Source organism: Phaseolus vulgaris, chromosome 9 (genome assembly GCF_000499845.2).
Source record: "Phaseolus vulgaris cultivar G19833 chromosome 9, P. vulgaris v2.0, whole genome shotgun sequence".
In the NCBI taxonomy this organism is placed as follows: Eukaryota; Viridiplantae; Streptophyta; class Magnoliopsida; order Fabales; family Fabaceae; genus Phaseolus; species Phaseolus vulgaris.
This window is the reverse complement of record NC_023751.2, coordinates 17,860,444-17,868,262: the sequence shown is the minus strand read 5'-3', so window position 1 is coordinate 17,868,262 and position 7,819 is coordinate 17,860,444.

The following is a 7,819-nucleotide window of genomic DNA, read 5'->3' as shown; positions in this document are numbered from 1 at the left end:
CAAAAACTTTGTGCGAAAACACGTAGCTATAACTCTTCATATACCATCATCCTATTGATCCTGGGGAATCCATATTCTCTGTTTTTTTATTTGAACGCTGTTTGTAAGCAATTCGCCGCTTACAATTTCTACATCAAATCGCACACACATATAAAAACGTCGCTCTCCAAACACTGTTCTCTTCTCTCTTTTTTCTACGATTCCGAATCTATCTTTTAATGTTGCTTCTGCCTTCTTAATTCTTAATATTTCATTTCCTTTTCAATGACTAACCCCAAATACAATATCATTAAATCGCTTTCTACTCTACTAACATTAACATGCTTTACTTTTTCTTTTAAAATGCTTTCTTCTTTACAAATTCGTCCTAAATCATAGACTGCGACACAACTCATACTCATTTACGACTTCTTTTAATCACCACACTAAATAATTCAACTCTCCAATTTTATGACCTTTTTATACAATAAAATTAGAGCAAAAACTTAATTAAAACATACTATTTTAAATTATAGTTTTGACTTTTACTCTAAATCTTATAATAATCTTATTCAAATTAACTATGTATATCTAGTTATCATTTAGGTGTGCATTATTTGGTTGAAGTTATTTTGATATTAAAGTTAATCTTAAGATTTGATATGAATTGTTATTGGTATTGTTGCAAAAAAGACGTAATAATATCCTGATTCCATGATTTACTTAAGCTGCCGGCCAAGGAAAGATATATTAACTAATCAGATAAATAGTTTTTAAATGGGGTCGAGTAAGAAAATATTATGATATTTTTTTAGAATTTGATAAAAAAAAAATATTATGGATAATTGATGGAAAATATATATATAACACAATCCTAAAGTATTTATAATTATTATATTCAGGAGAGATAGAGATCGTTAAGTTAAAAATATTTACTATTCGTGTTCTAATCCTCCTGTTAGCTTTGAAATTTTTTATTTATTATTTTTTAAGGTTATATATATTTAGGTTTTTAGATTAAATTTTATAATTTATAATTTTTCCAATTAATATTTAATAAGTAATAAGAGTTTGGTTGATTGTAGGAAAGATTACTGGAGGAGGGAAATCGGATTCCACATATTTAATCCCTTGTAATAATACCTTATAATAGATTGTATCAAGGAGAAAAGATAACTAATCAGATTGACAATATTTAATACAATAAAAGTCATAAAAAAAATAATCACATCAATATTTACTTAAATATTACATCATTTTACTCCAACTCTATTTATTATTTTTACTATTTAATATAATTTACATGGTATTACTCCAATTCAATTCCTTATTTTTATTACTTAATATAATAATAATAATTATGAATAGTAAATTTATATGAATTGCACATCTTGACTTTTTCTTAACCGACAAATAGGTTTAACAAAAGTAACTAATCCCTGCCTAATTTTGCAAACTAAACTTTGAATCTTTGTTAAGAAAAAAAGGGAGTTACATGTTTATTACCTCATAATATGGTACAAGATGTAAAATATCATTTTTTTTTCAAATAATATAACTCATATAAGCTATAATAAATAAAATAATAAATTATTTTACACATTTCTTTAAAAATAAAAGAAAGAAATCTTTTTTGCTATTCAAAAGAAATATAATAGAATAGTTAGTACTGTTAGCATTTTTTGTTATGTCTGGTAAAACGTGGCCCAATTTTTTTTTTACATTAAATATTTTGTCTCACTTAATTTAATTTGATGTCTTCATTATTAAAAAAATTTAATTTAATTATTTGATTTTTAAAATTTACTCAATACTGTCTATTTCCAATGAACATTATCGCTGTCCGTAATGAAATTCATGAGATTTTTTACGTCCTGAACCAACTAAATAAATAGTGTCTCTCTAATAATTTGAAAAAGAAAATTCTTGGATTTTTATTTTCAAAATCATCAATAATTTTTTATGAATAAAATTCTTCAAAAAAAAATAAAATCCTAAATCCTAAACCCTAAACCTTAAATCAATAATTTTTTTAGTCTATAAAATAATACCAAATTTAATTAATAATAAAATATATTTTTATTTATAAAATTAGTTTTTATTTAATAATTTTATTATAATTTAAGTTTTAATATTTTTACAAGTTAATTTAAAGTTTTTATTAAAGAATGATTAAGTCTTTCCATACTACATACAAAATCCTTAAATTTCCTCGTGTATTATATTACTCAAATCCTCTTTTAAGATAATAAATTGCTTAATATACAATATATAAAAAAATAATGGATCTTAAAAGACTTTTCGTCAGACTTAAGACTTGAGCTTTGATTGTGTGCATTTAAAAATAGTTTCACCATAGCATTTTTTTTTCTATGAATTTTGACGTCTTGGAATAAACTCACTTTTTTTTTATAAAAGCTTTCATGTTAAGTATTATTATACAACGTGACATCTCAGCTAGTCTTCTTTTATAAAAGCTTTCATGTTAAGTATTATTATGCAACGTGACATCTCAGCTAGTCTGACATTTCAAATAACAACAATCATCTACCATCATATAAAAAAAATATTATTAAAAAAAAATACAAAAATGTGGAGGGATTATACCAAAACTCATAGGTTAACAAAAACAATATATGGGTAGACTATACCTATTCATAAAAAATTATAAGAATAAATTATATGGAAACCTATTATACCAATGAAATGATTATATATGAATAATTCCTAAAATAACCAACTTATTAGCACACACATTTTCTTCACAAAAAATGAGTAACCCTAAACCTGATTTTCCCACATCAATTAAGACAAGTATTCCATCAATTACGAAACATCCACAAAACATTAGTCCTAGCGTAAACGCAACACAAACCAAGACAGAATTACATTTAAGCCAAATTAGTAAGCCCCATTTTTTGAACTTCCTTCATAGCATGTATAACCCCATAAAACCCAGCAACCATAGCAGTCTGAACTTCAAGAAATGCAGAGAAAGCACCAATAAACTTCTTCACACTCCCACGAAAAATACCTCCACAAGTAGCAAGACCAGGATACCCCTAACAACCCCATCAGTATTAATTTTAACCTAGCCTGGTGAAGGAAACTCCCATCTAACAGGAAGAGGACGACAAATTTTACCACTACGAGTATTAATACCAAAAAACTTAATCACGTTGAAATCCAACATATCATTCTTCATTGAAATTTTAGACGAATTTCCCACTAGACAAGTTAAATTTTTAATTACCGAAATAGTCTTAAAAGCCTCAATCTTATCCTGAAATCTAGCATAATTCCTATACGTCATATCATCCAAATAGAAAAAGTTATTACAACAAGCTTAATCAATTTAACCAAAAAGCTACCATCATTCTTAATAAAAGAAAGAAGATCATCCTATTAGAGAAATGAGAAGTAAGAAAAATCTACTGAACCCAACTCCAAATATGCAAAGCATTAGAACATTCAAAAAATAAATGTTGAATAGATCCCTCACGCTTTTCACAAAGTGTACACATAGAACATATATGCAAACCTTTATTTTGAATATCTTGATTTGTAGGAAGCCGCCCATGAAAAACTTTCTAGAGTACTAGAGCTTTGGAAGGCGAAATAGATGAAGACCAAATGAATTTACTCTAACCACAAGGAACTCTTGGTTCCAAGAAAAAAGTCCTAGCCGATTTAAGAAACAACCAGACTCATCTAGAATCCAATTAGGAATATCTCAATCACAACCTGTCCAAAACTGAGAGACTGTATTCGGAATGTTAGCGTCATCAGATAACCTTGCAATATTTGCTAAAGAAGTAGTAGAACACCATTTATCATTCCAAAAATTAATAAAAGAACCTGTACCAACAATCCAAGAAGTAGAATAAAATTGCTTAATTTCAGGATAAAGAGATGAGGATCTATAAACCATTCTAAACTCGTATTTTGATTTTAAAACCCTGACTTTCAAGAGAAAAGACCAAGGCTTGTTGCTATAAGCAAAGCTCTAAGCAAGCTTAAGAAGATATGTATTATTTTCATGACAAAGAATAATAATCTTCAAACCTCCATTCTTAAGAGGAGAACAAATCATATCCCAATTCACGGTGACTATGCCTTTTTTCATAATATCACCAGTCCAAATAAAATTTTGACATCACTGCTTAACTGGGTTAAAAAGTGAAATGGGTCATTTATACATATTAAAGCTATAAGCTAGAAATCCAGTAATCACCGTATTGACCAATTGAATCTGACCCCATCATGCTAAGAGATTTACCTTTCAAAGATGTTAGTTTCAATTTGACTTTATCAGCCAAAGGTTGAAGAAATCGACACTTTAGAGCACCAACAAAGATAGACACTCCTAAATAATTGAAAGACAAACAACCATGACTAAAAGAAAGAATACGTTGAATTTTGGTGATAAATCTTGCAGAATTATCCATGGTGAAAAAACTACTTTTAGAGTTATTAACATATTGACCAGAAAAATCACCATATGTTTTAAGAAAAATACTTAAATTTCTAAGAGACTTAATATCCCCTACAAAAAATAAATATGTCATCAGCATATAAAATATGAAAGAGAGTGAGATAACCTTGCGGACTAGCCATATGTAAAACGTTCTTATCATTCACAAGATTAGAGATACCTCTACTAAGAACTTCCTCTACAAGACAGAAAAGTAAAGGAGACAAATGATCACCTTCTCTGACACCTCTACTATAAGGAAAAAAATCCACTAAACTGCCATTTATTTTGATAGAAAGCATAACTGAACGGAAAATTATACTAATCCAACCGACAAACAAGGGGTGAAAACCAAAACGCGTCAAAACTAATAATAAGAACTTCCAACTCAGAGTGTCAAAGGCTTTATGAATATCAACTTTGTAAGACACATTACCTCCTCTAACATTTTTAGAAAGCATGTTAATAGCTTTAGAATCAATACCAATGCAATCCTGAATTTGTCTACCCTGCACAAAGTCATATTGATTAGGAGAAATGATTCTAGCAGCCACAACTGCTAGCATATCCGCAAATATTTTAGAAATAATCTTAAATTAATATTAGCAACAACAATTGACCATTTTTATTGATGATTTCACATCGAGAATGTAATTAAGAATCACATAAATTTTTTTTGGGACTATTTCACTTTTCATTAGTGCTAAGAAGAATTGTTATGTCAGCTGATTTACGTTAGACAAAAGCATACAACGAAAAAAATATGTGGTAACATTATGTAAATTTCAAAACTTAAGTTTGACCACGTAAGTGTTTGAAATAGATTTTGAATTTTATGTCTAACCTTATATGATCTGATGTAAAATCCTTTAAATCCCTACGAGTTATACTTCTCTCTCATTTTCTCCATTGTGAAACGACGATTTCTTTTAGGTTTTTCGTTTTCTTTCCAACAACGGTTGTGTCGACTTGGTGGAGGTTCCATTGTTGACCAAAATATCGATTTTATTGTTTCCTGTTATTAGTTTTACATATTGGTCGTTTATGTCCAATTGCATTGAGTTTCTGTGTTTTATTGAGATTAATGGTTTAAGCCTCTAGTTTGTTTTTGAAATTAATATCATTGTTGTTTTTAAGGATCTCAATCATAAGAATGCATAAATATTTTTCTTGAATTATTGTTGTTTACTCTTGATATTAAAATCGTGTTATGTTATTTAAATATATATAAATTTTAAAAATAAAATATTTAAATTAATGGTTAAACTTAAAATATTAGAATAGATGATGTTTATTAAATGTTTAAAATAGAAATTTAAAACTTAGAAATAGAAAAAAAAATGTCGGTACTAATTAATTATTTTTTTTTCTATAGAATTAACTTGATTATTGAGTCCCTAGTTATTTTATTATTTTATAAATTAAATTATAAGTAATTTATATGATATATTTTAAGGAATATATGAAAAAATTAGATTGATTGGTGAAATAAAATGTATTATAATAGGTTTGATTGATATCATATGTTTTTTTATACTAATTTTATTTATATTAAGTATTATTCATGTACATTTGAGTGGTTTAAGATTTGAGACAAATAATTAAAAATATTAATCATTTATATTAAATTTTAAACTTTATTCAGTTGGTTTAAGAATGGGGCTCTTTTAAAGACAAAGGTGTGGTGTGGAATCTAAAGTGAGCAACTCATGATTCACAAGGATTTGATATGTGGGGCACTTTACCCTAAGAAATTAAGAAAGATAGGAAAGAGTAATTAAGGAGGGAATTAGAATAATATAATAGTTATTCCGTAGGCAAAACTTTCCGCATTTTGGCTTCCCGCACTGCTGAAAGCCACATACATACATCCATAACATAACACTAAACTTGAAAGGTGACATTAATTCTTCACCGCAATCACGAAAGTGACCCTTCATTAATTTTATTTTAAGTACGTGTCACCAAGATATTAGCCATTACAACCAAACGGATTTTATATTTCAAAGTCCACTTCTCCACTTTTCTCTCATAAACTACCTTTCTCTCTCACTTTTGCATATTTTTTTTAAAAAAATTTCTTCCATCATCTTTATAATTATTATTTTTTACATTATATTCCCTTTCAAATCTCCACTAATAGGCATTATATATTAGATGCGGATTATTAGCAAACTCATAAACCCCATATCTTAAAATTTTCAACCAATAACAAACTAATTATTATTTCATGTACCACTAGATTAAGTTTTTCAAGTGATGAGCTTAATTTTGTGATAAAATAACATTAGAAAAAAATTAAAAATTTACTAAATACAATAATTATCAACTAATAATATATAAAATAAATAAATTGAAATATTGTTAAACAAATATGTAGCATATAATAAAAATATTAAATATGTATATACATATATTGTATGATATAAGTTTTATTTAAAGACAATTTTTAAATAAATGAAGAATAGAAAACTTATAAATGATTTATAATTATTAATTCTTTATTTCATTCATAATTTTATCTTTTAAAATCTTATTTTATTTGAACTCTTTCGAAGTTTAGAAAATAATTAAAATTTGATTATTCTGCTAAATTTCAGTATTGAGGAAGTAATTAGATAAAGATGTAGATGATCTGCACGAAGTTATAATTTGGGTAAGAATTTCAATTTATATTAAGGAATCCCTTTTTGTTTTTCTTCTCTTTAAGTGATTTCAAAAGGAAAAATGTTGTTGGTCTAGGGTTTGAAACTTGGATGATTTTTTTGAAGTTGTAAGATTTATAAAAGTGTTAAAGGAAGAATTTTTGTTTGTAGTCATGCTATCTTTAAGTAAAGATAGTTAATCTTAGCATCTAATTACTAAAAAAACTATTAAATAAAAATTAATTTTGATGCATATCTTTTTAAACTTGCTTGGAATTTTGCGTATAGCAACATGCCTTGGTCTTTGTTTTTGAAAGTTAGGGTTCTTAAATCAAAATACAAGTTTCGAATGATTTATAGATCCTCATCTCTTTGACCTGGAATTAAGCCGTTTTATTCTACTATACTTGATCATACTTCTTGGACTGTTGGTACAGGTTCTTTTATTAATTTCTGAAATGATAAATGGTGTGGTAGTTCTTCTTTAGCAAATATTGTAGGATTATCTTATGGTGCAAGCATTCCAGATACAGTATCTCAGTTTTGGGTAGGTAGTGATTGAAATATTCCATTGTCTTTACAACATATGCCTCATCTTTTTAGACATATCATGGTTAGGTCGAAACATGATATTCCTAATTAGATTCTAGATGAGTCTGGTCGTTTTACTCTTAAATCAGCTAGGACTTTTTTCTTGGATCCATGTGTACCATGTGGTTGA